At 43.5% G+C, this 22,810-nt stretch overlaps 1 long non-coding RNA gene across 1 annotated transcript; it reads right to left on the bottom strand.

Moving 5' to 3' along the window:
* Positions 1 to 17,387: 17,387 nt before the first annotated feature.
* Positions 17,388 to 19,257, bottom strand: LOC140580916 (uncharacterized). Its single transcript, XR_011984067.1, has 2 exons — positions 18,829 to 19,257; positions 17,388 to 18,207 (listed from the first exon to the last, which is right to left on the bottom strand). It is a non-coding gene; the product is annotated as an uncharacterized lncRNA (long non-coding RNA).
* Between the last annotated feature and the right edge of the window lie 3,553 nt (positions 19,258 to 22,810).

Raw genomic sequence — 22,810 nt, forward strand, 5'->3', positions numbered from 1 at the left:
CTGTAACAAAACAAAACACCTGGAGGAGGTGAATACGGATGTAGGGTCTCGGTCATAGACCTCCACCGCCATGCCGAGGAAAACTCTACTATGGGCTTTAGGAAGGGAGAATATGCTGGGAAAAAGATGTTGCTGAATCTCAGGTTGTTCATGAACCAGTCAGGAACTACAGCAGCCCTGTGGAAACTGACATTGTCCCAAATGACACAGTAGCATGGCTGCTGTGGCTATGGCCCGGTGGCCAATTATGTTCCTCCCCCTTCTCCTCCTTTTGGTAAGATTAAATCCCGCTTTATCAACTAAGATGAGTTCATGAGGAGTCTCTCTGGCATCTATGTCAAATATTCTCTACAAAAGAAATTAAACGGTTCAGTAAATGACTACTCATGAAAAACCAGGAGGGGTGTAACATCAGTGCATACTGACAATTTGGATATCAGACATGCTGATCTTATCTTATTAGAAACACATTGCTGTAGTGCACAATATGGCCTGTACTACAGTATATACACTTCTGTAACACATAAATATGGTATGAAAAACCATACTTACACATATTCCATGCGTTTGTCCTTTCGAAAGGAACATGATAGGTCTGTTTACAGTTTTTCACAATTGCTAACACACTAAAATGACATGCATAGCACAATTATTCAAACTGACACACAGAGAGCAAAACCTCTTCTCAAGTCTCCAAAACTCTAAACACATTTCCTGCTTTACACACATTTTGCAATTCAAAATGGCACTTTTTAAATGCACTGAACACGGTTCTCTGCATAAGACACAACAATCTGACATAAAGTCACATGTTTGCCATTACAACACACTGCCATTGAAAAGGACAGAACATGAGCCAATTGGCCAATATATGTGCCACCTGGCCAAACACCTCAATGAGTAATTGTTACCACTTCAATCAGGAAGTAAGCACTATAAAAAGACCACAGGTGAGCACCTTTTTTTTCAAGAACAATGGAAGACATTGCAGAGAGAGGAAGAGGAAGAGGGAGGGGGAGGATGAGAGGGGGAGGAAGAGTGAGAGGTAGGGGTAGAGCTGGTAGAGGAGGTCATGGGCGAAGAAGACAACTGTCAAATGAAATCAGAGCAACCTTAGTTGATCATGTCATCAACCATGGGCTGACAATGCAAGAGGCTGGACGTAGAGTGCAGCCCAACTTGAGCCGTTTCACTGTGGCCTCTGTCATCCGGACATTTAGACTGGAGCACAGGTATGCAACCAAAATTTCTTTCACACTGTGTAGTACACCCCATGTCATAGTGTATCAGTTGGGTAACACCTGTGTACTTCATGAATGGCTGATGTCATACACTAACTGTGCAAGTTTCCTGTCCAATTTACTCTACTGTGGGGGAATCTTTAGACTGCATTGTCCAAGCCCTATATTTTTGTTTTTTGTTTTTGTAAAGGACTGAGAGATGCAACCATGGTGGAGGAAGGGGCAAAATGTTCACTGGGGTACAGGAAGCTGCCATTGTAAACTTGGTCTTGGAGAATAATGAAATCAGATTAAGAGAAATTCAAAGCCACATCATCCAAGACAACACCATATTCCACAACATTCAACGAGTCAGTCTGTCCACATTGGCTCGCAATCTCAAGCGAAATCAAATCAGCCTGAAACGATTGTATAAGGTGCCTTTTCAGAGAAACTCTCAAAGAAACAAAGAGCTCAGACAAGCATATGTGGATGTAAGTACAATATTGACTGCAGCCCATTACATGCAACATTGTTTCCCAGTGTACTGGATAACACCATATTGACTGATTTTTGTTCTTTGTTTTCAGGGAGTACTGGAAATGGATGCTCATGCAATCCCACATGAGTTCATCTTCATAGATGAGGCTGGTTTCAACCTAGCAAAGACCAGAAGAAGGGGAAGAAATGTCATTGGCCACAAAGCCATTATAGATGTTCCTGGCCAACGTGGTGGGAACATCACAATGCGCGCTGCCATGTCCAATATGCATGGTGTCCTCCACCGTCATGCCAACCTTGGACCATACAACACAGGCCATATTCTAACATTTCTGGACAGACTCCATAACTAACAGTCTCATTCCACCAGAGCGTATGAATGATGCAGACCATGCAAGAACCCGGTATGTTGTAGTATGGGACAACGTGAGCTTCCATCATGCAGCCCTAGTCCAAAATTGGTTTGCTGACCACCCACTGTTTCTCGTGCAATACCTCTCACCATTTCTGAACCCCATAGAAGTGTTCTTTTCGGCATGGCGGTGGAAGGTATACGACCGGCAACCCTATGTGCGCATGCCTCTTGTGCAGGCTATGGAAGAGGCATGTGATGAAATTGACGTGGGTGCGATTCAGGGATGGATAAGGCACTCAAAGCGCTTCTTCCCTCGACGTCTGGCAAGGGAAGATATTGCCTGTGATGTGGACGAGGCATTGTGGCCAGACCCAGCTGAGAGGCAAGATGCTGCCTAATTATTTTTCTTGCCTCTTTTTTTTTTTTGCTATATATTTCTTCTGTACATTTTATTTTTCAGTTTACTGTTTTTTCTGAGCACATTTTTGTTCGCTCCAATGTAAATATATCTGCTGTGCATATGTTGCACTGACTGGTTTGGTGAAAAATTAAAAAATAAATGCATGTGTGTATCTGCAAATATTTCTGTGCATGTGAACTTTCTACAATTTGAACTATTTTAGTATTGTGGCAGAGCATACTAAAGATGAGAGTGCTTTTCATTATGCCCATCCGTGTGTAGTTGGTTAGACAATCTGGTGATATGGCTGATGTGTGTGCCATTTAGTGCAGTAGTTTGATTTTGATCATTCTATATGTAATTTTGGTTGCAGTGCTTCATTTTGCAGGATATGTGAGGTGTTTTGCTCTTTGGGTGAGGTGTTTTGTGAATTGTGCTAAATGATATGCAACAATGAGCCTTGTTGTCAAAATTGTGCTTTAGCAATTGTAAAAAAACTGTAATACAGTTTTTCTCGATTGCTAAGACACATTCCTGGAAAGCTGCTCTCCTTTTCCCTAAACTGTGAACACAAAACCCAATTTTCAAGCTACATTCACAAAACCTCTGACTCTTCTTGCAAAACCAAACTTTCACCCCAAAACAGTTCAATCTGTGCTCAAAACTGAACTATGCTGTCAAATCATGCCTCAAGTCAATCTAAATTAAATACTCTACTGAGTAGTCACTAAACACTACATAGAAAAAAGGAAAACACAATGCTCAGGACATGAAGCAGTAGAAATAAATGTTTATTTAGGCTAAATGCATGTTGCAAAACAAAATACCTGGGCATTTTTAACACTTGTACATAGAAAAAAGAATTTGCAAAAAAACAGAAATCCTGTGCATTTACATGTAGCACTTGTATGTAAAAATAAAGCACAAAAATATACAAATGAAGTACAAAGAAAAGTGCATTACTCCGCCACAGCATCATTTCTCCGTACTGGGTCAGGCCACAGGACTTCATCTACATCACAGGCCACATTTTCTCTGGCCAGGCAACCGGGGAAAAAACACCTGGCATGCCGTATCCAGGCTTGACATGCCTCCACACCCATGTCACCACAGGCCAGTTCCATGGCTTGCAGGAGATTTACCCTGGTGTAAGGTTGGCGTTCATATACCTTCCACCGCCATGAGGAGAAGAATTCTTCAATGGGGTTCAGGAAAGGGGAGTACGGTGGAAGGCAAAGATTGATAAAACCTTGGTTCATATTGAACCACTCTCTAACCTGGAGGCCTCTGTGAAAACTCACATTGTCCCAAACAACAACATAGATGGGCTGCTCATCCTGCTGCCCTAACAGAGCATCTCGCATGTGATTGAGGAAAATGAGGAGTTGGTGAGTGTTGTAGGGCCCTAGGTTGGCATGATGTTGGACAACACCATGATGGCTGATGACAGCACACAATGTGACATTGCCACCACGCTGCCCAGGGACACCAACAATGGCCCGTTGGCCAATCACACTACAGCCTCTCCTTCTCCTTTGGTGAGATTAAACCCAGCTTCATCCATGTAGATGTATTCATGGAGTTTTTCCATTGCATCCAGTTCAAAAACTCTCTGTAGAAATAGATATATATTTTTGTAAGTGATGTAGGCCAACTACAGTAAATCACTACTTACAGTAACCAACATTTATGTGTCTGGATATATACCAACCTGTAGATACTGGAATCTTTGCTCTTTGACTTTATCAGAGTTGCATTCAAAGGGCACTCTGTACAGCTGTTTCATGCGCAGTCTGTTGCGCTTGAGGACACGGTCAACAGTAGAGAGACTGACACTGTCGATACCCTCAAAATGCACATGGTCCTCAATGATCCTCAGCTGAATTTCACGCAGTTTAATGGTGTTGTTCTCACGGACCATGTCGACAATTAGGGTGTCTTGGTGTGGGGAGAACATAGATGTCCTACCACCCCCATGTGGCAGTCTTTCAATTCTACAAAAAGAGAACATGCACTTACAAAAATACACACATGGAATAGGCCTACAAACAGTCAGACTAACCCTCCATTACAATACTACAGTACACTAGCACAGTGATGTACTGAAACATGTTTACTGTGGTACAGTATATAGTACAGTCATTGTACCTATGTAGTTGTTGTCAACATTTACATACTATAATGTCAAAAAAGGTAACTACCTGTTCTCTTCTCTAAATCTTCGGATTATAGTGGACACAGTGAATCTACTGATGTTTGGTTGTACCCTTAGTCCGGCCTCCTTCATTGTCATACCATGGACAAGAACATGGTCAATCACAGTAGCTCTGATTTCATCAGATATTACTGTTCTTTGTCCTCGCTGACCACCTCGGCCACCTTGACCTGCTCGACCTCCTCTCACACGAACTCCTCTTCTTAGATTTCTATCCATTGTAGTGCCTCACAAACCAGTGCTCTGGCTTATACTGTATGTACCCTCACATCATTAGCCACAAGTGTGATATATTTTGAGTTGTTGTGTTCAACCGGTGACACCTGAGCTTTAATTGTGTTTGACTTTTGCCACCTGTGCTCACCATTATGCAACACAGGTGCATCACAATGACTTGTGTTGACAAGATGTGTCTAAACAGGTGAAAAGTGCTTATGGTTTTGCCAAAAGAGTGACTGATTCAATAAGTGGGTTCAGGCAACTGAGAATTTGGTTCAGACAATAGGGTTTAGTGTTTTAGCAATCGAGAAAAACTGTAAATCCCGCTTCATCAACTAAGATGAGTTCATGAGGAGTCTCTCTGGCATCTATGTCAAATATTCTCTACAACAGAAATTAAACGGTTGAGTAAATGACTACTCAGAAACACATTGCTGTAGTGCACAATATGGCCTGTACTACAGTATATAAACTTCTGTAACACATAAATATGGTATGAAAAACCATTCTTACACATATTGCATGCGTTTGTCCTTTTGAAAGGAACATGATAGGTCTGTTTAATAATAATAATAATTGACACTTTATTGATCCTTGAGGAGAAATCATCTTTACACCTCCCTCAACTTGCTCTTTGTAGAGTAAGCTGTCTGCAAAGGGCAGCTACCTGTTGGGGCACCCGGGGAGCTGGGGGTTAAAGGCCTTCCTCAAGGGCTCACAGACATGCTGAGGCTGGGTTTGAACTGGTGACCTTGTGGTTACTGGCACACAGGCTTAGCCCATGGAGCCACACACATTCCACACACTGTATCATCCGCAACCAGTTCCTTCGATGAATGCGGTCAATTGTTGAGATGCTGATGGACTCAGTGCCTTGGAATATTTCCTGATCCTCATCAACTCTCCTTTGTATCTCACGCAAGCGTATCAGATTGTTGGCTATGACAATATTGATGATGGCCATCTCTTGCTCTTGTGAGAATAGCCGTCTTCTGCCTCCCTTAGGTGGTCGTCTTTCAGTTCTGCAATACAGTAATAGAATTAATGATGGGATTACAGTAAACCATCCATTTTACAAAATAGGAGCACACAGTAACACCTGTATGTGATATGGTACAGTAATACAATGCATTTTGGAGAGCATACAATAGAGCAAACAGCTACAGTACATGTATATACTGTAAGAGCGCAGAATACTGCACTCCAGTGTTATACTAGACAGCAGTATGTAAATTACCTACCTATTTTCCTCTCTGAAGGTCCGGATTATAGAGGCTACTGTGAAGCGGTTCACATTCGGCTGTAGTCTTTGCCCGGCTTCCCTCATGGACAACCCATGGATAAGAACATGGTGAACTAGAGTTGCACGAATCTGATCAGAAACCACTTGTCTCCTTGCCCATGCCTTTCCTCTTCCTCTTCCATCTCCTCTTCTGTGTCCCCTTCCTCTACCTTCAGGTCTTTGTAGATCCAATTCTCCAATACAAATGAACTGACACATTTATCTCACAAGTGAAGGTTCTGATTGGTGTGTGAACAATTCTGATTGGCTGTGTTTCCCTCTGGATTATTGTGTGCTAATTGGGTTCAACCTGTGCTGACCTGAGTGAACAATATTGACTGAAAGTGCTTTGTAAATGAGCACATGGTTTAGGCAATGAGAACTGAAGGGATTTGTGTGTAGAGTTTTGCTCTAACAGTTCAAGAAATCATGTGTCAAGACAGGAGAATAGTGTCTATAGTTTTGGGAATTGGGTGTGCTTTTTGGTAGGTGGCGTAATGGTTTTGGAAATTTAGCTCATAATCCTGGTAATAGTGTGTAAGCAATCGAGAAAAACTGTATTTGAAATGTAGTTTACAAATCCTGTCCTAGCTCAAAATGGCCTCCCTGACATAGATTATCTGGTCACCATAGTCAAGTAGCACCTGTATATCTTAATAAAACAAACCACCTCCCACACTGACTGTTTGCCTAAATGTCATTTGGTGTTCCCTGCGTACTGGCGCTAATAAGAGCTGCACGGCTTCCTTATTTATAGGTATAACAGCTGAAGTTGCAGCTGTTTTGTTGATGTACCATCTCCAATGTTTCATGTTACTTTGGATAATGGAGTCTACTAAATAAATAAATCTAAATGATATTTTCAAGTTCTATAAAAAGTATAATCATATGCCAAATATGTTTCTTGGGATTTGGAGGAGAAAAAAATTGTGACCCGTGCAAGGAGCCTTCTTGATATTTGTACTGAATTGTAAATAAAGATTAATACACCCCAGAATGCTTTTAATGGGAGTTACTGGAAAAGCAGAGATCATAAACAAGCTGTAAATAGAAATCTGGCCATATGTACAGGTGTAAATTACAAATATTCCTGTGAGCACAGTATCATTTATCAATCATAATGGACGAGGAGGTGCAGTGCACAATTACCAAGCTCAGTTCACCCTTTCAGATGTGAGTCACAGGGGATGGAGGAAGCTGGTTAAATGCCACCACGTGGCAACTTTAAAAGAGTGCCAAAGATTGCAGGAAATGCGCATCAGTCAGAAACATCAAGAACCTGCCATAAAACTGTTCTGTATGGCAAGATGTCCAGAAAGAAGTACGTCCTCAAAGATAAGATTTAAAAAAAAATATATCAAAAGTGAAGTCATGTTTGGGAAATTGTAATATTGGGTGAAAGGTGGCACGGCCAGGGAATTGAATCGTTTTGATCTAAATGCCAGGTGGAGCCCCAGCACAATGCATCACCAGATCAACACGATCTTCAGAAAGAAATGGGAAGCTGGTTGGGTTTGATGGATGAGAAAAGAATGCGGTGTCGTGCAGTGGGTTGGATAGTCACCTTTCAGCTGGTCGATAATCTGACGCGTCAGACGAAAGGTGCAGTGGAGTGCTGCAATCAAAGTCTCAAATCCTGTGGAGGATTTATGAAAGGTCTCATGTGAAGCAACCTGAGGCAGCGTGAGCAAATCTTCCAGGATGATGCATCAAGCCAGCGTGACAGGAAATTCAACTGCTGTGTGTAGTTTGGCTTTCTCTAGAGACACGTCCCTTTCTTTGTATATATGCTTTCTATGTGTTCATGTTTTCTTTTATGATCATTTTTGCAACTTTTTAAATTTTGTTTTGTTGTTCGTGACAATAGCAGTATTATATTTTCAGCAGGAGCAGCATGATATCAACATTTATAGAAACCATCTGCAATGAGAGTACTATCTGGCAATTTTATGGTATTTCAAAGAGAATATATACTATACATGATCATGTCTTACCAAATAAATTCACAAAGTACCTATATTGCACAATTTTAGTGACAAAGTTGGCAATGTCATCTACTTATGCATGCAGTTGTAGTTCATTTTGTATTCAAGTGTCTAGATCCGAATAGAATCGACATGTTATTGTTTTGTATTTTTTTTATTGAAATTTACTGTAATTCAGTTTGTCTTGAGCAGGTTGCCTTTTAATCAATTATTAAGAATAAAAATGTTTGTGTCATTGAGTAGTTTCATGGAACTTAACCCTGTGGGAAGCATCTGAATGGCTCTTGGGAGTTTTACTGACAGAAAGATGTTCTGAGGGCAGAACAATAAATGATTGGTTCAGGGAGATAACCAATCACATTCTAGTGGAGGTATGTCCAGCCAATCACATGTCTTGGTCTCGCCTCCCCTAGTTGCTTGGACTCTCTGAACCAGTCATTGTTCCTTCTGCCCTCAAGACATTTTTGCGTGTGTTATGAAAGTATTATTATTTTAGAAACGTTTTACACACCTTTCAGAACTGTATAAAATTGTACATGTATAATTCATCTGTCAAGAATATTATGAAAGTGGACATTTATTCATGCAGTTCAGAATTTAAATAAGAACAATAACAAAGACGTTGAAATGCCTTTCAGATCAATGCTCAACAGCAATGAGTGAATACTCTATTGAATATAACGTAATAATTGTTATATGATAGGTATGTGATACCAAGAATTTAACCTAGAATACTGGGAGCAATACCAGTGGGTATTTCTGTTAAAATTGCTGTTAAACGTATCTTTGCTTAAAAATTATACCCAGTGTGTAATTACTGGTAATAGGTCTGACCTTAATTATGATGGCTTGTTGAAACCATCCATTTTCTGTACCCACTTGTGCTATTCAGTGTCGTGGGGAGGTCCAAAGCCTGTCCCAGAGGCCACAGGCGCAAGGCAGGGAGTAACCCGGGCTGGGGCAGCAGCATTCACATACAGACAATTTGGTAAGTCAGTTCACCTTAGCATGTGTTTGGACTGTGGGGAACAAACCCCATAATGACACAGGGACACCATGCAAGCTACACTCACCTGGAGCTACGGTGGAGACATGAACCCCAGACGCAGAGATGTGAGGCAACAGTGCTAACCACTGCACCACTACATCACCCCTGACTTGCTAATACTTTAATCTTTATACTCACTTATTGCTAGACACTAGTCAAACAGAAATGTATCCATCCATCCATCTGTCTGTACGTATATCTATCTTCAATCTACTCATTCTGCTCATAGTTTTGGGGAACAAGAGTAATGTATTTATTGTTTTTTTATCCAACCAATTCCCCATTTTTTTCTTTTATCACAATTTTGGTGTCAGTAGGTACCTTTGACCTTCAGTTCTCTGTCATCTGTCTCCTTGGTCATCTTTGTGGACACATACCTCTGGCAACTATATTTCACCCAGTTTTCTCTTTCTCTGATTTTCATTTTCTCCCGATTACCTTTTCATAAGTATCTGGATTTAGTTTTAATCAGTCAACTGCTGGCTAATTCCTAACCAAAGACCATGAGCTCAGCTAGATTGATTGCCTTCCTTAACACATGCCGCCCCCATCAAACATGCCTACGAACACGCATACAGCATATGGCGGGCTTTGGACGGAATCAGCCCATTGAGTGTGAAAAGCTGATATGCACAGATGGGCTTTTGAGTACAGAATAATTGAGCTTCTTTGAGCAGGCCATGGGTGTTCAATTAAAACCAGAGGGTCACATTTAACCCCTCTGATTGTTTTTAAAGGTGCCGTTCTGTCGATTGTTCTTTGGAAGTCCCACTTAATAAGGTTTAATTAGAAGATATAGTGGATCAAATTCCTGCCACATTGAAGTTCCATTCACTCGTATGTCCAGATCGTGAGGCCCATCACAAGAAGAAAAACTGTTTCTGGAGTCAGCTCTCTGCCACGCTACTGGTGTGTGAAGCCAAGGGAGACAGAATAAAAAACATAGGTCTCTTGCAGTCTGAAGCTAATTGGATTAGCCTCAAATGTGCATCCGGTCGCATCTGGTCCGAGTCAGAAAACAGCTCTTCAGCCTGCAACAAATCCCAGGAGATAAAGATGACACTCTTCAGTGAGCGCGCCACTATTGCAGTTGTATTATGAAGCGCCACAAGCTGAATAGGGAAGCAAAGATTTTATGAATTTTATGCGCTGATTACCCCAGGAGAGCATGGACCCCCAGCTCCCACTCTGTCCAAACTCTGTCCTGATTAACGTTCCACCTCGGGAACTAGAGTTCCCGGGTTTCTAGAGTAAAGGTGCCGATTAAAATTGAACCTATTGTCAAGCAATCTATTGTACCTTACCCCACGTTTGGAATTACAATACAAATAGTAGAATGTGGCTTAAACTACTGTATATTTGCACCAGGAAAGACTAACCAGATCCTTATACATACAGAGAATGTCAACCTACATGAGATCATTCTGATGTCCAACATTTAAATGCTTTACATATTCTTTAACAAATATGATTTAGGAGACAATAGAGATGTTTGGAGAACTTCATATCAGAGGTTAATTACATTTTTAATCCACCAGTCCATCTTCTACCAACCTGGTCAGGAACCTTGGTCAGGGGGAGGTCCTGGAGGCTGGGGTACAGCCTAGATAAGATACCAGTTATATTTTTTATGTTAAGCAAATACAATGCATCTGACTGTGCAAATGAATTAGAAACATCAATAAAAAAGAAGCTGAACAAATTTAAAATAAGATTCTGGAAATGTGAAATAAAGTGGTACTCTACACACACTCTAAACACATTTTGAGAAATTAACTTTCAAATCTACGAAGGCAGGTTCTCCATTTTGGTTCCATAAATAAAACCAGAACATTATGGATCTGTGCCCATGTCTGGAGGGTCATTGGTTCAAATCCCAAATGTGGCAGAGTAGTTACATTACTGTCCATTAATACCAGTGAAGGCCTTAACCCCAAATGCTCCTGGGGTGCTGGATGCTCCTCACACTGAGGGTTCCTCGTGTCTCTGTGAAAAAGCGCCTGCTAAATAAGTCAATGTAAGTGTTAAAAGAGGCTCTCACTGTTCAAGGGAAAGCAAGAGGTTTAATTCCTTCTAAGCAGTTGTGGATTATAGCTAGTGACAGAGTCACGTGCGGATGAGAGACATAGAGGCAAGTGCAGAAAAACGAGGAAGGAAATAATACCCATGCACACCCAGGGCCTGGCTGAGTGTGTATAGACTCCCGTCTGACACACACATTCTATCCCAAAGACAATTCAGTGTCATAACCTTTAAGGTCCTGTCATTCCCATATATAAACAGCAGTTGTGTGTCTGGGGTGGCTCTCTTCTCCCACGCCTTCAATGCTGGGCCTTCAAAGCCCATTTCCAGCTCCACGTACTGCCCGTAGTATTAGGTTCAGAGCGATGGGCCAGCCTCCCCACCCAGGTTCAGCCCTGCTTTGCGCCTTCTCTTCCACCCCCATCAGCCTGAACTGGACAAGTGGTGATGGATGGATTTATATTTGTACTTAAACATTAAAAATCACATGAAATATTCATGATTTGAAGAGAATTTATTTACAGGATTAAATATTCATTTCAGACCATATTTAATTTGATAAACGGGGGGGGGGGGGGGGCATTCACAGCCCATACCTCCACAAATGAGCCATCGAGCCCCCCCCCGACACCCAGTGCCACCCACCAAGGACGGCGTGTTTCACTTTACTTTAATTTTATTAATAAAGGTGTTCATCCTAAAACAAATAAGCCTGGTTTGTCCCTGGGGAGTGGCTACAGATCGTACGCTTACCCAAGTTTTCACCACCCCCACCACAACAACTCTTGCTCCATTGTCCCTCCCCCCTGTATGCCCCCCTATGAAAATCTTGGGCCTGCCTCCCCGATTTGTTCTGGCGCCAACACTGGCAAAACAGGAAATATATATAGAATGATTCTGTATATATGCTATTCACACCCCTGAGCAAGAAACAGGAGAACTGCATAGAAGTGCTGTGCGCAGGACAGGATGTACACTTATGGATTGCATATCTAGATACTTGTTTATGTAATTGTGTGGATTAAGCTGTGACAATGTTAATTAATCTCAGTGTTAAGTGGGTTTATATTATACCCATGGTCCTGAGGAAACATTATCCAGCAAGGGCAGCTGAGGCCTGCTTTAGATAGCAGACCCTGGGGAGAAGAATAGCAGAGCAGAAGGTCAGCCGTGGTCCTGTCTGATCTATCTATGAACTGTCCTTTTAAAAAAAAATAAAAATCTAGACCTCTAATTACTTAATGAGAGCAATTGTCATTATATATAATTTTGCTTCTATATTAAGTGACCAAGGCCTTGCAGGAGAAGTTGAGTGTCAGAGCTGGGCTTTTCACACAGGTAAACATCTCCATCTGCTGGAGAAAACGGGTCTCCATTTCAGTAGCACCAAGTCACTGTCATTGTGGACGTTTCTATACACTTTTTAATGGTTACATTTCAGTTCAATGCAGGTAAATTTCAGTTCTGTCAGGGTCAGCTCTTGTTGTTCCACTCTGTGTCCCTTCCCCGTTTGGCCAGCAGGTGTTGCTGGTCATCCCGTCCCTCCTGTTGTCAGTCTTTGTGTTTTCCCCTGCTCCCTGTCAGCTGCATGCGGGTGCCTGTGAACCCCGTCTTGTGTTCAAATCCCACATCCTCTGTTTCTGTATTTTGTTCCTAGGGTTTCTTCTGTATCAGTTTAGACATGTGATTTTGTATTCAGTTTTGGTTTCTTGCTTTGAGCCTTAGTTGTGTTTTATCGGTTTTCGTTATTCCCAGTGTTAGATTCTGTTTTCCCTGTTTCTTGGTTAGTTCTTAGCTTTCCTGTTTAGTTCATTGAGTTAATTATTAGTTTCACCTGTGACCTATTTTCCCAACCCTTTTGATTAATCTCACCTGCCCTTTGTTAGTCTTGTTACCTCTCTGTATTTAAGTCCCTGCTTCTGAGCAGTTTCTGAGTGGTTTGTTGTGATTGTTGAATGCCAGTGAAGTTTGTATATTGCTGAAGATAGTTGTGTTTTGTTCTTCGCCTGCCAGCCAACCTGCTCCAGGGGGGTATTCCATGAAGCAAGCTTAAGGGAAAGTCTGATTTATTTCAACAAGTCAGTCTTACTTAAGTGAGAGTTCCGTCCCATCAACATGTCTCAAATGAATCCTCGCTGAATTACCATGGTAATTTAGGCCTGCGAACAAGCCTGGTCCGGACCAGGCTAACTGTCTCGCTTAGTTTAGCGTTGTCTTAAAGAACGTCTGACGTGTGGGAACAGAATCCCGAAAGATCGTTCCGTCGGACGAAATTCCGGGATCTTACTATTCATGTCATGTAATCTGTTGAATTATATGTCCTCATCTGACATTATATTTTACATTATCTGATTGAATTTTTTTGTTAATCTGTAACATGTCCAAAATGACATGATTTTGTTTGAGTTAGCGGGAGAATGAGTCTTGTATATACGTATATAAAAAAATGGAACCCTGTAGTCAATGCTGTGAGTAAAAGCAAGACGAGAAAGCAGAGAATAAAAACCATCTTTTCTGAAGTAAAGCTGTGTGTGATACTTCCATAATAGGGAGAACAGAGCTGAGATTGCTACATAATCAATATAATAAAGTCTATCAAATCCACGTCTTGGCATTCCAATTAATTCCAAAATAATTACAGTAAAATCCCGTTATAGTGAACTCGCTTATAACGGAATATCATCCATAACGGACGAGGTCCACTGGTCCCGGCCGCGCGCCTTTACGAACATGCAGAAAAAGCATCGGATATAATGGACTCGCATATAACGTAATTTGCCTTATAATGGACAAACAATTTGGTCCCCAGGGCCGCTTTTACCTGTAGTTTTGTTCGGTACGTTACAACGGACATGCAGTTCCGCCTACAAGGCGTGTGGCGTGCCGGTGATATCCAGCGCAGATACGTACGTAGTCAAGATTATTAATAGTCACGCCTCTGGTCAGGTAAAGTTGGATTACTACATGTACAATATAATAATCTATACCACAAGTGTGTCTGCTGAGGTGTGGCATGAGTAAATAGTGTCCTGTAGTTGTGTTCTGGGCATACAGCATCTCTGGATGTAACGGACTGTTTTGCCAGGTCCCTTGAAGTCCGTTATAACGGTATTTTACTGTAAAACAAAAGCGTACGCATATTACAAAGGTGAAACATGAAATGCAATGACTGTAATTGGAAAAAAAAATTCGTTAAAATAATGAGAACAGGAAGATATATTTATATTTTAGTCACTGTCTACTGTGAAAGTTTACTACTAAAATAAAGACAACATACGGTTATTTGTGCAGAACATTTCACACGGATGTGATTAGAAGTATTTTACGGAGATCAAATAATATAATACAGTAATAATGAGAGGTGAAATCAATCCAGAAAGTTCCCCGTTGGTTATGGGGATCGAACCAGCAACTTTCGCATTATAAGGCAATAGCATAAACCACTGTACCACCATACTAAGCAATTGTAACATTTACGTAACTTATGCATTTATTCTGGCTGCAATTCATTGCCAAAACCAACTCCCTGGTTGTGTTTATGGCCACAGTATTGCCTTTTTTAACGATTACATCTTTGTATTTTTCATACAGCTCCATCAGCAGCGTTTATTCTGCGACGGAAAGAAACACCGCTCTCCTTTTACTGGGTTTCCGACTCATTTGGTCGATCTATCGTTCATCCATTTATTTGGGCTTCTTAAATATCGCAGGTGTGCGCACTAAGTGAGACTATGCAAGTCTTTCTTGAATGAACCTTGATTAATTAAAACTGAACTGCGTTCGTGGAACGGCGCGAGGCTAAGTTTAGAGATGGAGGTAGGTTGAGTCTGACTTTTTCGGGAAAGTCTGCCTTTTTTTTAGCTACGTTCATGGAATACCCCCCAGGTAACCCTTATCCTTTTGTTGTCTGCCTTAGTTATCCCTTTTAGTTTTTGACCCCTGGAGGTCTGGATTTGTTTTGTAGTTATTTCTAGTGTTTCTGTTTAAATAAACCCTGTTTTGTCTGGTGAGCCGCAAGTGGGTTGTCCACCTTCCTATCTGCCTGCACTATGCCTCGCCCTCGCATCAAATCCGCCCGGATCCTTAAGTTCACTGTGACCCTATACTGGATAAGCAGTTGGAAGATGGATGGATGGATTATGCCTAACTTAATAATTTATGATGCTTCTGATTCTGAAATAAATCCTGCGTTGGTAGGCTTTGTGTCTGAGAGGTTCTATGGTTTATACATACAGGCCATTACATCGGAGGTAGAAGAATCATTATCATGAAGGTATGAGAATTCAGCATTTACTTAATTTTGTGTGGATTTTTTAAATTCCTAAGGCTCTCGCTGTCAGAGTAGCAGCACATCTTTTTGCTTTTACATGTTCAGGACAGTTCTTATAAATAATTTTAAAGCCTATTCAGTCTTATTGCTATCTAAAAACTTTATTTTTTTTACCTTAGTCCTCCAGGGATTTCACCACAATTAGTCTGAGATTTACTCAGCCCAATAGTTTTCTTAATTCCTGTGGCCTGTATAACGAAGCGGGGTTACTGGCTTATCGGTACCTTGTCGGCTTTAAGGTGGTCTGGGCAAAATGTAAGTGAACGAATAAAGTCCATTTAAACTGTGGTACCTTAAATCCGACAAGTTTCCCCGATAAGCCAGTAACCCCGCTTTGTCGTACAGGCCACTGCTCCCTTTTCTGCCTCAGGAGCTACAACTTAATTCAAGCATCTGGATCCCAGTTATCCGGGTGATGAGCAATTTGTATCAGATGTCAAAGGTATCGCCATAAACTGAGATTGCCGGGCCAATGCAAAAGATGAAGACAATGATTGACACCAGAACCTTTTCATTTGGATTTGTTAGTAAATGTTAAATGTCAATTTTTTTTACTGACAAGACAATTATTGTATGGTCATAAAGTGTCATGAAATATATGAATAAACAGGTCATGTGAAATTGAATTGCTTCATGGGCATATTGTAGAAATTGCACACCAAATGTTTTAAGCACTAGTGATTTACATTGTACTGTGCTACAAAGTTCATACATGCAATCCTAGAAAAAGATGAGACCTAAATAAACGAAAAGAATGTGGAAAGGCATTCATGTAATCAGCAATTATTGAATTCTTGATGAACCAATGAGACTTGACCTGACAAACAATAATTACCAATCAGATTTGAGCTGATAAGCGATGATGCAAAATTCTGAGAAATTAGTTGTGCCTTACCATTGGGGGTTAGATCTGTATGCCAAAACTACCATACCTGTCAGTTTTACACAGTCCACACATACATTTATCTTAAGTCTCTAGAGCTTCTAGGACTTGATTGAACAATCCCTTGAATAATCAGCACAGCTTCTTGCTTTATATCCTGAATGGGAGAGGGGAAAACAACATCATTGGGGTCATCAGGTGGGCACCCTCCATCTTCAGTGTTTCGCTGATTTAGCCCCACGACGCCTCTGGAGGGCTCAGCAGCAACACCTAGTGTCCCAGGTGAGCTCCCCTCTGTCTTTACCCCTCAACGCCCAATTTGAGTCCTTTCTCTTGATTCACAGCCAGTTGCTACTTGATCCGCAGCCTCTGAGAGTGACTTCACTGCCTGCCGAAGGGCCTGTCCTTTCACCCCCATCCTCTTCAGGAGCCAGGTTGTGGTTTTGGCAACGAACCCTCTGCACCCAACTTCTACTGGGAACACTTTAGTACGCCATTTGCGTTGTTCTGTCTGGGCAGTTAATTCAGCGTACTTCAAACTTTTCCGCTCGTATGCCTCTTCAACAGCAGCTTCCCATGGTACCGTTAGTTCCAGGATATAAAAAAGTTTCTGAGAAGTTGACCACATGATGATGTCTGGCCTGAGGGTACACTCTAAAAACTGCTGGGTTAAAAACAACCCAATTTGGGTTATTTTGGTAACCCAGCGCTGGGTAAAAAAGGGACTAACCCAACGCTGGGTTATTTTGACCCAACAAGTTGGGTTACACGTTTAACCCAGCATGCTGGGTTGTGATTTTTAACCCAACTATTAGTTAAAAATGACTACACTGCTGGGTTGAATGTAACCCAAAATGGGTCAGAAATTTAATCTAGAAACTTTGGTGATTAAAATTACTAAAATAAAAACAATTCTACAGCAATACATACTTCAGTAATGGAATTTTATTTATGACAAAACATGTAAAAAATGTGTCCATATGAATTTAAGACATTTTCCCATCTCCACCTCAGCATTAAGACAATTTCTATTAAAATGTATCAAACTATCACAGAAACACTGTGACTGAAGTCAGTAACAATGCATCAGACTGAAGTCAGACAAATTAACTTTAGAAAAACACAATTTGAAATATGAAAACTTTTCATAACATTTACATCATGCATAAACATTAATATATCCTGAGATATACAGGAATCATCAGTAAGAATCAATTGCAATGTAATTGCAGAGTAGAGGAAAAATAAAAGTATGTAGAAGTAATAATGAAAAAGCATCTAACTGACTGAAGTCAGAAAGATTAACTTTAAAATACAAATTTGTGCATAAACATTAACATATCCTGATATATATAAATCATCAACTGAAAAAATATGTAGAAGTAATAATGAAACGGCATCAAACTGACTGAAAAAACAAACAAAAAAAAAAACTTAAGAAAATACAAATTTAAGATTAGGAAAAAATAGGAAAACATTTTATAACTTTCCCATTAACAATTATGTGCAAACATCAATATATCCTGAGATATAAAGTGACTGAAGTCAAATTTACTTCCAAGAAAATATGTATTTAAAATATGAAAACATTTCAAACGTCCACTGCAGCAAGTAATGTACTTTGCTCAAATGCTGTGCCATTTATTATAGCAAAGGCTTGAAAGCAGTGGTTGTCTCCAAGCATGAGAACATAAGAAAATTCAATGGACTCTTCTGAACGAAGGTACTCAGCCATATTGGTCCCAATCTGAAAAAAGAAAAAATAAATAAAAAAGAAATGGTATAGATTCATTAAGAACTCAAAAATGTGTAAAAGTTAAATAGCTACCTTCAGAACACCTAAAAAACCTTTAGGAGCATTAAAGACCATAACACACCAAGCTATCAGCATTAGTTAACCACTGACCATGGCCTTAGCACTATGCTTAGAAAATGTCCGTCGAACATGCTTAGTTTCAAGCCTCCTTTAGCCTGAGCTGAGCTCAGACATTCCCGCCTGCATCAAACCATTTACAGGATTAAAGAAATTACATGTTCGTAGTAAATTAACATCGTTTGCTGTCGAATGTACAACTAAGTCAAACGAATTGAACGAAATGTACCTTACAAGCAGAGCGGGAAATTTATGTGGATGTGCTGACAAAATCAAATTAGTTAAGTAAACTCCGCTATATCAAAACCGTATCTAACATATACAAAAGTAATATTTAAAACTTTTACGTTATGGCGGAGCACGGCCGTCGCTTAGTCGTTAGGTAATCTCAGTTCAACTGACCGAAAGCCTAAAATTTGCGTGTATATATATTATACAGTAAAGCAAATGTTTTATTTATTATGAACATTGTTAAATACACACTGAATAACTTACGTTTCAGACAGAATTTCACTGGCTTCCCTCTAAAGACGGCGCAAAACACCGTCAACTCTCGCTGATGTCCCTGGATGTTGACGTGACGTGCGTGCTCTCTTTCACGTCCGCGTTCCCAACCCAGCACTGCTGGGTTATAGATCAAGACCGATTTTCAACCCAAATTGGGTTAAATCAACCCAACTTTGTTACCCAGCAGTCTCAACCCAGCATATGGGTTGAAAAAACAACCCAGCGTTTTTTAGAGTGTAGTTGTCACTATCTCTGTTGGAAAGATGAGCTTGTGGTCAAGGTCGACCTGCATTTTCCAATCCCGGGCTCGGTCAAGGAGGGAGGTGTTCGCTCTTGTCAGTGTTTTTGGTGGACATTCGCTTGTTCTCACAAAACGGGTGGTGTTTGAGAATCCATGTATCAGAGGAGGGAGGGCATTAGTGGTGTTTCTCCTTTCTTCCAGGATGTTACCCAGCTGGCGCAGGACCTGGTTATGCCTCCAGGTGTAACGGCCTTGGGACAGGCTGGGCTTACAACCGGTCATGATGTGCCTCAATGTTGCTGGTGTTTGGCAGAGTGCACATGTTGTCATGCGCACCGGTCAGGCGATCGCCACTAGGACCCGGAAGTAGGTGATCACCCGGAAGGTAAATAGCGGAACATTTCTGCTACTGGAAATCCTGACAGAATGACTGAGCCCTGTGCGGTTAACCCAGCGGAGTTCGCCGCCATCTGTGACGCCGTCGCAAACCAGTCGGTGCTGATTGATCAGCTCCAGCGTGAGGTCGCGGACTTGCGCCAAAGCGCTCAAAGCCAAGCCGCGTCCCGCGGCGAGGTGGAGGCGCTGCGGCAGGAGGTTGCGAGTCTCCGCGAAGCTGTTCGGGAGCTGGCTGGCGAGCGGCACACGCCGCGGGCGGCGGTCCGTCTCTCCTCCCCTGCCTTGGAGTCCCACATTTCACTACCTGATAAATGGAATGGGGTAGACGGGACGTGCGATGTATTTCTCACTGCGCTAGATCTGTTGTTTGAGTTCCAACCCGCCAGATACTCCACAGATCGGCAGCACATTGCACTTCTCGTCTCCCTTCTTACTGGGCAGGCAGCAGAGTGGACCACAGCCATAATTCATTCTGGATCCGACATAGGCCACTCTTACCCCGAATTCACTCACTAACTCCGCGCTACATTTTGTCATCCGGATAGTGAGGTGGAGACCGATTCGAGGCTGTACCATCTGCGGCAGGGAGGCTCGTCCGTAAGCCGTTACACAGCAGATTTCCGTACCCTCACAGTGCAAACCACCTGGGGTGATTCCGCTCTCCGGACGCCCTATTATGAGGGGTTGGCTCCCCGTATCCGGGATGAGCTTGCCGGACGGGAGCTCCCCGCCACTTTGGAGGGTCTTATTCAACTGGCCCTCCGTATCGACCAACGGATGAGCTCGTGTCCGAGGCCAACTCCCCGTACCCTGCCGCCCACCTCGTTTCATCATCTGCCAGCATCCTCTCCAACATCTGCTGGTGCCGTCTCTCCACCTCGACCTGTGGACCACTCGGGAGCAGGGGAACCCATGCAGTTAGGGCGCGCCTCCCTGACCACTGCGGAGAGGGATAGGCGTTATAGGGAAGGCCTTTGTGCCTACTGTGCCTCTCCCAAGCACTACCGCGCCATCTGCCCTCTCCGTCCGGGAAATGGTCAGACCCGGTGAGTCCTGAGAAGAGCTCACCGGGTCCCTTATCCCTTTTCTCCACTAATGCGGCCGTTTCAGGTACACCTCCAGTTTGGCCACAAACGGGTCAAGACCTCGGCTTTCATTGATTCAGGGGCCGCTGGGAACTTTATTGACCAAACCTATGCCAAACAACTGGGGGTGGAGCTTGAGGCGTTACCCCAGCCGGTTCCGATCACTGCGGTGGACGGTCGGCCCCTTACCACAAGTCCCATCACCCACCAGACTCAATTCATCTCCCTCAGCATCGGCCACCACCAAGAACGCATCCAGTTCCTGGTCACATCCATCCTCTCACCCCCCATCATCCTAGGGCACCCATGGCTTCTTCAGCACGATCCCCTCATCGCCTGGACCCAACAACGGATTCTTCAGTGGGGGTCGACCTGCTCTGAACTATGCCTACAGGCAACGGCTGGGGCGTGCTCCAGGGAGCCCGAGGCCCCCGATGTCGACCCAGAGGCCATCCCCCAGCCATACCGTGACCTGGCGGAGGTCTTTTGCAGGAAACAGGCCGTGAAACTACCTCCTCACCGGCCCTATGACCTAGCCATTGACCTTCTGCCGGGTGCGGTGCCTCCCCGCGGCAGACTTTTCTCTCTTTCCCCCACAGAGACCAAGGTGATGGAGGAGTACGTTGCCGACGCTCTCCGCCAGGGTACCATCAGGCCCTCTTCCTCGCCCACTGCTGCGGGATTCTTCTTCGTGAAGAAGAAGGATGGTGGTCTCCGACCCTGCGTCGACTATCGGGGGCTCAACAACATCACCGTTAAGAACCATCACCCACTTCCGCTGACCAACACCGCCCTGGATGCCCTATCCGGTGCCACCCACTTCACCAAGTTGGACCTCCGGAGCACCTACAACTTGGTGCGCATCAGGGAGAGCGATGAGTGGAAGACGGCTTTTATCACTCCCACTGGTCACTATGAGAGTCTGGTGATGCCCTTTGGTCTGTGCAATGCTCCCGCTGCCTTTCAACAATTCATTAACGATGTGCTGCGGGACATGCTAGACCGTTGGGCATTCGTCTACCTTGACGACATCCTCATCTACTCTCACACCCTGGAAGAGCACATCCAACATGTCAGGGCAGTCCTCAGGAGATTGCTCGCCCATCAACTGTACTGTAAGTTGGAGAAATGCGCTTTCCACCAGCTCTCCACCACGTTCCTGGGCTTTGTCATCTCACCCCAGGGTGTGGCCATGGACCCCCAGAAGCTGGAAGCTGTGCGTCATTGGCCCCTACCCAGGACGCTTAAGCAGCTACAGCGTTTTCTGGGGTTTGCCAATTTCTATCGGTACCAGAAGAACTCTGCAGTACCTCCAACGCGCCTTCTGGTGGTCTGCCATGGCTCGCGACGTCCGAGAATTCGTCCAGGCCTGTCCGGTGTGTGCCAGGGCCAAAACCAACAACCAACCATCTCCGGGTGGACTTCATCCTCTCCCGGTTCCCCGTCGGCCCTGGTCACACATCGCCCTGGACTTTATCACTGGCCTGCCGGAGTCGGAAGGGAAAAATGCGATTCTCACTATCGTTGATTGCTTCTCCAAGGCTGTGCACTTGGTTGCCTTGGCCGGACTCCCATCGGCTAAAACTACAGCTGAGCTGTATCGATGGACCAACAGTTGGTCCATCGATGCCGAAAGCTCTGGACGCAGGCCCATTCAGCCATCAAAAAGGCTAATCGTCATTATACTGCTCAACATCGCCGTCGGCACCCACCGGGACGATTGTTCCATATAGGTGACAAGGTTTGGCTCTCCACTCAGAATCTTCGCCTCCGCACCGACTCACGAAAACTCACCTCCCGTTTCATTGGGCCGTACCGCATCACCCACCAGCTTGATCCTGTCACCTATCGTCTCCAGCTGCCTGTGACTCTTCGAGTTCATCCAGTTTTTTACATTTCTCAGCTCAAGCCCTTTGTCACTTCCCCTATGGTTCCGCTGTCCCCCGCCCCCCCTCCGCCCCATATCATTGACGGTGGTCCCGCTTACACTGTGCGCCGGATCCTCGATGCGCGTCCTCGGGGCCGCGGTACTCAGTACCTTGTTGATTGGGAAGGTTACGGTCCCGAGGACCGCTCGTGGGTCCCGGCCCGGTTCATCCTTGATCCTTCCTTGGTGCGGGATTTCCGTCTTCAGGTGTCCTCCCTGCCTGGGCCGTCTGGTGCCGGTCCTGGAGGGGGGGGGTACTGTCATGCGCACCGGTCAGGCGATCGCCACTAGGACCCGGAAGTAGGTGATCGCCCGGAAGAT

Source organism: Paramormyrops kingsleyae, chromosome 19 (genome assembly GCF_048594095.1).
Source record: "Paramormyrops kingsleyae isolate MSU_618 chromosome 19, PKINGS_0.4, whole genome shotgun sequence".
Taxonomy (NCBI): Eukaryota; Metazoa; Chordata; class Actinopteri; order Osteoglossiformes; family Mormyridae; genus Paramormyrops; species Paramormyrops kingsleyae.